The sequence below is a fragment of the Pinus tabuliformis genome, chromosome 6 (genome assembly GCF_031772625.1).
Source record: "Pinus tabuliformis cultivar Carrire ecotype Pingquan chromosome 6, CPIR1, whole genome shotgun sequence".
Taxonomy (NCBI): Eukaryota; Viridiplantae; Streptophyta; class Pinopsida; order Pinales; family Pinaceae; genus Pinus; species Pinus tabuliformis.
In genome coordinates this window covers 174,832,855-174,841,732 of record NC_142292.1, presented here as the reverse complement: position 1 = coordinate 174,841,732, position 8,878 = coordinate 174,832,855, and the positions used below count along the sequence as shown (strand labels likewise).

The 8,878-nt window shown below is 36.2% G+C and overlaps 1 pseudogene; it reads right to left on the bottom strand.

Annotated features, from left to right (window-relative positions):
* Positions 1–6,839: 6,839 nt before the first annotated feature.
* Positions 6,840–8,485, bottom strand: LOC149258024 (COBRA-like protein 4; annotated as a pseudogene).
* Positions 8,486–8,878: the final 393 nt, after the last annotated feature.

Below are 8,878 nucleotides of genomic sequence, written 5' to 3'. Positions count from 1 at the left end.
TAATTTATGCAGAATCACAAATAAGTCAAGAACAACCAATTTTGTTTTCTTTTTGAAAATGAAAATCCAAACTTTTAAACACAAGCTTTTCGAAGTTTTGTAAAGAGAAAACTCAAAGCGGATTCCTCAACAAGGGGAGATTTCATAAATGGTCAGACTCATAAGAAGGCTGGTAGACACTAAGGTGATCTGAAGTCCCTACAGCTTCTAAGCTCAGAGCCACTACACAACCAAAATGAAAAACAAGCCCAACAAGCAAAACTCCTAGGAATTTCACCTAAAACCCTAACACTAATGGAATCAACCTAAGGAAAGCTTTTGACAAGTTATATGCAGGTCTGGGCAGTGGATAAAAATTTCTAAACAAAAACTAAGCTGACTAACAGAGGAAATCTTAGGTTTTTCAAAATTTTGACAGGGTCCGCAGGCCCACAACTGACACAGGTGCGGTCCCGCTCTGTGCTAAAAGCAAAGGTGCGGATAGGTACGCACTGTGTCAAACGGCTAGGGTGCGGTCCTCTCCCAAAGCTATGAAAAACAAAAAATAACCCTGGATCTACAAACTCTACCCAATTTTACACACAACAAGCCAAAAACAGAAACAAAAACACAGTTTCTCAGGTCAAAGTAAAAACAAGGAAAACAATCAAGTCCCCAGTGGAGTCGCCATTTTGTCACACAGAATAAGTCGATCTTGCGGACAAGATAGACCTTCCTAGAATCTTAAGAAGACCTAATGACAAGCAAACCAACCAGACACTATCTTTCTCTAAATATGCTTTAATAAACAATGGCAAACAAGTGTTTTTAGGGCCTACCTTAGGTCCAACGCAAGTTTGTGGATGCCCTCGCTCCTTCGATCCAAATGAGCTCCTTTGTCGCGAATCTGCAAACACAAACAAGGCAAACAAATTAAATAGCACCTGAAAAGCCAATATCATAAAACATATTTAACATGAAAGTCAAGGAGTCCATGAAACAAATAACATGAGATACTTGTTGAGAAAAATGAGTTTGATTGTATTAATTCAAAAGAAGAAGAAATTTACAACCTTTGCCTTGACGCTGTACAAGCTCCTCCCAGGGTCCAGCAAGAAGTCTCCTCTACTTTGACAAGTTTCACTCACTCCCCAATGAAGCCAAAAAGGTATGTGATCTCTCCTCTTAAGCTCAACTAGGAAGTCTTGATTTCACCAGCATTTACCCTCAAAAATGTTCAGCTTCTAACCTCCCCAGCAACCAGCCCAATGCCTGTATTTATAGTGCAATGGAGGGAGGTTACTAGGTCCTCCTTCAAAGGGATAAAGCCCTCCTTCAAAGGGATAGCTCCTCTCATCAAGGGATTAGCTCCTTCTCTTTTGGGATGCATGAACCACCTCAGAGCGAACAATCCACGTCAAAATTCCTTCTAGAATCCTCTAGAATTAACCCAAAGTGAGTTTTTTAAGATAAAACTTGTGCCTTTTGACTTTCACAGGGGTCCACACCCACACCGTTAGGGACAGAGCGGGCAGGTCCGCAGTTTTTGTAAACAGAAGGTGCGGGACCGCAGGTGACAGTGAGAGAAAGTGCGAAACCAGAGTTTCATTGATTTTCAATGTCTTTCTCCCATTTTCAAAGCTTGACTTGAAGAGCTGAGGTCTGAGACTTGCTTAGGAGGACAGTACAAGTGATGATAGACCCATACTGACTGCAAATAATCATGGTGACGATATTTTTGTGTAACAAGAGTGCTGATAAAAAGGAACCAAAAAAGGGCTCATAGTTGCTCCATTTTCATTGATATTGGGGTTAAAAGGTGTTGCTACTGAGCCCACACTACATACATATCAACATGGGAAAATAGAATTGATAAGTCAAAAGTTCTCTTGGGATCGATCCAAGTTTAAATCCATGTAGGACCTTTTTAAACAAAAAGTTGAAAAGGCACCCCAAAAGCTCAAATGTACAGTGCTCCAATCAACAGGTGTCTACTACACCTATAGAGGATGACAAAAAACACTACTTTCGTAAAGTCCCAAGAGACCTGATTTCAAGTGAAAATCAAAATCAGTCTGGCAAAATATAGAAATGGGAAAATAATAAAACTAATTATTGACGTACCTTAACCACATTTTGTCATTAAACCTTACCTGACTGAGCTATAAAGTTGGGTCAGCATTTCATCCTTGACTTTCTCAACTTGACAAAGCACCACAGCCTGCAAATCATCAAATCATCAATTCAAGTATCATGGACCGAATAAACACTGAGATTCTGTATGGTTGTATTGTGTGCTCATCCACATGGATGTCTTACTTTGGGAACATTTGCAGCAAGACTATTTAGAACAGCTTCCACATAACCATGAACTTCTTGAGCCATCATTCTGAGCTCCTCCTCTGGATCTACAGGCCTTCTTACCATGGTTTCCTGGATTATAAACAAGAAAATCAAACTGAGGTTGAATATTAAGTTGGGAAATAATTTTTCTATTCTCATCATTGTATATGGTCATGGTCTCCTAGGCTAAAATGTGTATTGATTCTTAAATTATTTAATAGTAAACATTTTGATTATGTACATGTGCAACTTACGATGGAACTTTATGTGCTTCATTGCCTATATGCAAGTGTTTCAATACAAGCTATAGTTGTTCACGATTATACTTTGGGTTACATAAAGTAGTCTTGGCCTCTGGCCAGCTAAATATTGCCTACCCTCTACCTTATATCTATTAAAGTTTTAACATTGGAAATAGTTTGTCTTGAAGATCGAAGAAAACTCAAAGGATGTTAGTCCTAGCTGAAAGTAAAGACTAGAAATCTATTTTCATTTTCTGTTAAATAGTTCTCTACTAGAGAAACCAAATTTTTTGGTTACCTACAATTATTCATAAGTTGAACAATTTTCCAGCAGCACAATGCCTACTTATCTGCAATATAATTGTCCAGCATAAAATAATGTGACTAGCATGCATTTGAATGCAGTTTACTAATTTTTTAACCTTAAACACATGTGAGTACTCGATAGTAAATCAAGACAATTCCATATTACATAATGTAATTCAGTTAATGAAGGCTTCTCACCAGATCATGCCATCATTATGTCAGTGGTTATAATATATACAATGTACAATTGAGGAGGAACTTCTATTTATGGATATATAACAATGAACTCAACTCAGCTTGCATTTTATTTGTCTCAAACAACCTATGAAAGGTTTGTTGTAGTATAAAGGGTGCATCTTTATCCAATGCTTTAATTGTCTTTGCAGGTTGACATTGTAATGGGACAAAGGTTAATGACTCTATCTTCCAACAAGAATTGGCAAGAAAATGAATTTCACCAATGGCTCCAACATAGAACCAAATTTCAGGAATGGCAGACTAGTGCCTTTCTTGCTGGGAATATCCTAAGAATGGTCCCTTCATGTAGGGGATGTCCCAGCGACATCCAATGAGCCATTCCCACAAAACTGGAGATGCATCAAATGATATTTGTGGCATTCCTGTTCTCATCCCCATTCCATAGAAAACAGGTAAAAAACATAGGAGAATAGGGATGCCTCAAATATCATTTGAGAATCAAAGTCTATAGAAGGATGTCTCCAGAGGGGCTCAGCACTCTGTTACATTGTTACATTCCAAGGATATGTAATTATTCTGCTTCAGCTTCAGAAGGCTTATTGTAGAGTAACTGCCAGGTAATTTGTTAGAATTACGCCCAAGTTTTACTACTTCAAATGGGAGTCAGAAGTTTGGATTTAAGATGCTACCTTAGCTTTGATAAGTGTTCCATCTCCCAGTTTTACTATAGTTAAATAAGAATCTGTAGACTGTTGAATGGAAACAACTTTAGCATTGAATCTCATCTTTCCTGGAGCTAATTCTTTTGCAAGGGTATCCAGAAGCATACTCCTTTGCACGCATCGAACTTCATGATTTCTGCTGATAGACAGGAAAAGTACTTAGTATTACAAAGCATGCGAAAAAAAATATGACCAAAATAGTTAATGGGATAGAAAGTACATCATGTCACAAATCACAGCATATCTATTTCATGCTCTGCAAAAACTTGTAAACTCAACCACTGAGATAAAATATGAAATTAAACAACATTTTGAACTGTTAAAAATAGAAGGAATGAAGGCTAAGTACTATGTAATCCACACAGTCCACCAAGTGAAAAGGCTAGCTGGCTTTGAGCTGCATCTGTGGCTCCAGGAATATCAGTCACTATCCTGAGTGGGATCACCAATACAAAAACAAAAATTATTATTTATTCAACTTATTGACCATTATCTTAAAACAACTGTAAATAACCTAGTAGAATCCAACATAGTTCCATTTAATCTAACATAAGAATGTAAAAATCTATCTATTCCGTAAGAATATCAGTTCCATTTAATCTAACCTAAAGATAGTATAATTCTATCTAAACCTCGAAAATATCACACCTCAATGCTTAAAAGTCAGTATTTAAAAAAACTGACAAAAAATTCTCGGTTCAAGAGTTTATCACCTTATGTAAAAACAACTAAAAAATTAAAACAATTAAAAAAAGTAAAACAAAACAAATTAATCTCACAAGATAGAAGAGACTAATCTTAACTAAACCTAAAACCACAAAAGTTTAGACCTAAAATGATTCATCTTAACTTCATGTTATCTTTAAGATGATGAGAACAAAAAAATTATTAAAACAAAATATATTAATCTAGTAAACTAGAATACATTAATCTTCATCAAACCTATTAAAAAAGCATCTTAATATCAAAGAATATATAAACTTAAGCAAAAGACAGGAGAAATAAGTAAATAAACCATCTTAACCTAATACACTATGATAGAATTTTCTTAACCATTAAAGTCCACAAAAATCCATGATGTATTAAAGCCATCCATGATGTATTAAAGCCGAATGAAAATTAGAGTAGATCCAATTGAACTACAATCTATCCATCAACCAGCTGCAAACCTCAAAGAGATACCAAATTATAAGAAAAACTATGAATAAACTCCCATTACCAATACCAACCAACATTATATCCATCTTTATCAATCTATTTTTACGCTGGGTGCAAAGTTCACTGAGATACCAAATTTAAAGAACTACCATAAATAATAGATCCATTTTCACCAGATCTATTTTGGTTAGCCAGAATAAAATAATAATTGTGTGCAAACCTCATATTCAAAAATTTGAATTTGTTATTCTCTAGTACCAATTATATGGTATTTTGACAAGACAAAAACTGTTATTTTAATGTTTTAAAAGTGAATATATGATCCCTAGGTTTTTGAAAATACTCAAAATATTTATTAAATAATACTTGATTGTCCAAAGACTATTATTTCGAACTGAATATTTATTAGATAGTGTTTCCCAGGCCAAAAAAAAAGATTTCTTAACCTTGAATATGGATCTATTAAGTTATTAACTCTAGTTGCAGGCCTGAATATTTTAACCTTGAATCTATTAGCTCTTGTTGAAAAGAAACTCTTTATTAGATAATATTGATTTTAACTTTGAATCAACAGACTCAATGAGCAAACAAAATGTTTCTTAGATAGTGTTACAGTCCAGAAGAAAACAACCTTGAATCTATTAGGGCTGGCCACAGATCTCAATGTTTTACCCTTGAACCTATGAACTCCATGTGCAAACCTGAATATTTATTACATAGTGTTTGACATGCAAAGACATTAAGGTCTTAGCATCCTACTTTACTTTTAATCCTTTCTAGTAGCATAGCTTCTGGTGCCTATGTTAGTGTTACAATGGTACAACTGTGCATTATACAGCTGGGATGACTAGGACAATGTATTGGCCCATATAAAAATACTAAATAGTATGGTGTGGCAAATATGCAATGAAGTGGTGATAGTACAAATGCAAAAGGAGGAAGAGGAAGTGCTGGCAACTCTATGTGAGGATGGGAATGACTCAGCTTCTATGTATGTGCCATTTTGTGGCAGCACTGAGTACGTTGAATATGGACAAAGGTAGTGAGTTCATTGAATATGGACAATGGCACAACATGATCTAAACCGGTGCCATTGTTTAGACAACATCAAGTTATAATTGAATGTGAGAACTACCAAATAAAATCAGATCTATCTAGTCTAATATGCACTAGAAACTTTGATAAGATTGCAGAGGCTGTGAAGCTCAAACATGCATATTAGAATACTAAAACTGGAGATATGAACTCTGTAACCTTGATGTGCATATCAAACCTGGTAATAATAACCAAATATTAATACCATTAAAGTGTCTCTCTTTCAATTTTTTTTAGTGTATTGTCTGTATAAATTGAAGAGAGCAAAAGGGTAGGAATTTATTATACCAGTGAAGCCATTCCTGCATGTTTGTATAAACTGAAGAAAGGAGAAGGGAAGGAATTTATTATACCAGTGAACCCATTCCTGCATGTTGGGTTCGCTTGGACTAGGAGCATCTGGGTCTGTCATTACTTGATCAAATGTAAATGCATGCATTCATAGAAGAACCATAACAAATTTATATGTAAATATTCATTCTATGAAACCAAAGGTGTTGGAATTAAATTATTGATGAAATGGGTACCAGAGTATAGAGACACTCGTCGAAGTGTCGACCCGCTATTTGCACATTGGGGCAGTCAACAGTAGCAGAGGGCTTGATATCGCAGCCATTGGTGACTTGCTTGGATCCATAGTAGACGACAATGTCCATTGAAGGCACGAACATGTCAATAACATCGCCTATCACTCTTCCTACTACCAGGGGATCTGCTGAATGAGCCATTGCAGCAGAGATGAATCCCAATTTTGCTTCTTGATTTCCTTCCTTCTCCTTTCTTACCTCCTTCAAATTCACAGTCGAAGTCGATTCAAGTTAAGTGGCGAATGTAGTGGAGGTGTCTTATGGCATGTAAATAAATTGAATGAATTTGCAAGGGAATAAGAATCATACTCAATACAAGCAGGTTGAGTTATGTTGTTCCGGCAAGCGCATGTGCAAGTAGGGCATGGTGTTATAGTATCATTATAGAACGATGATAAGGAGACACAGCATGTTGAACTTTTCTGAGCCAGGAACTTAGAATATGTGCATGTTACATTCCATGTCACTGCACAAGGACAAGGGAAATTCAAATATAAGACTTAGCCAGCTCAGAGTGAAACACATAACATTCACAAATATATAAATTATGAGGGATTATAATAGTGTATTACTCAGAACTTGAGTGGTTCTGCGGCGATCTGGACTAAAGAACAGGCTGGGTTTAACAATCTTAGCAGGGCCACAAGTATAACCTGGTCCTGGAGCCTTCAAAGTGAAATTCTTTGGCAATTTGACAGTTTTGTTAGTGGTCGCTGAATTGCCCACACTAACTTGGAAGGATGTGATGGAATTTGGAGGATCCTGAGCCCAAGATGCCAATGCTCCACCTTTGCAGCAATTAGTAAATTGCTGATTGTAAGGCACACCTGGTAAGAGATCAACAACGGTGGGTACTTCTTGCAACAATGTGGAACACCTAATTTCCATTTGGAGCAATCTCCTTGCTCTATTGTCTGGCTACCAACCACAGCCCAGATGACCTCCTTTTTTGCCCAGTGCCAACCCAAAGTCCATCCTGGGGGCTTGGTATATGGCGGTACTACTGAAAATTGTGCATGGTCACGGCCACCTACAAAGGGAAGCTCATTAGACTCAGCAAAGAGTAAAATAAGTTCTAGCATGAAGATTTTCAGGGAATGTTTAGTAAATTGTACCAATGTTTCTAGTGAATACTTACTTAATTTCAAGGACATAAAGCTAATTAAAAATGTGAAGTATTTACTCAAAATATCGAACATACCAATCAATACAACACAATTTATCAGAAATTTTCATCAATATCAAAATAAACTCTACCTGACTTGAAGGTTTTCCAAATTTGTCATGATGTCAAGCTTTGAGAATTTAAACTGTAGGCTACTAGGAATGAAATTCAGAAAAGCTCAACATCTATTTCAGGAAAATGAGGAGGGCGAATTATAATTCAAGACCTATTTGATGAAAGGGCATTACTTGCAACATATCCATCTGCAGTCCAAGACACAATATCCCATTTGATCGTTATGTTACTATTTGGATCCAGTGGATCATAAGCACCTGTAAAGAACACAATGTAGATAAATTTTAAGTTAATTTTGTATTCATGTCCTTGATAAGGATGGAAAAGTTTAAGAATGGAAATTGATCTTAAAACTTAAAATTTTGCCAAATTTTATGGTAAAAATAAGTTTATATTATAAATCTTGGCGTGTTATAGAAAACAAACTGCAAAATTTAAACATGTAAAATGGAAATTAGCAAAATTTAACCCCTGAATTGAAACATCACCTGCAGGTGAAAATGCAATAGCCAGGATAGTTAATGCCAAGAAAAACCCAGCTGCATTCCTGATCAACATATGGAAATTCTGCATGCAACTTCTTCCCTCTGAAGACTTTAACTCTCTTCTCTCCATGATGCCTTTGATATTATCAATTAATGAATCAGGCAGAAACCCCAGAGGAGGAGTTCAACAACCCTTCTGAGCAGCTGCGGCTCCACAAATGCAATGGGAATGGGAATGGAGAAAACATTAGTTTATGATGAAGAACCAATAACTGAAGTGTATAAACCTGCAGGCCTGTAATGGTTGGTTTCTTCATTCTTCAAATAGAGTAGTAAAAGTGGAGAAGAACAGTGCTTGCCAAAAGCCAGGGAAGAAAAAGAAGAACAACAGCTGGCAGACCAAAGAAACTATTAACTTTGAGGCCAAGAGTGACATAAAAGAATGGGAAAAAGAAGTAAAAATATCCAAAGAAATGATTGACTTTGAGGCCAAGAGTGACATAAAAGAATTGGAAAAAGCAGT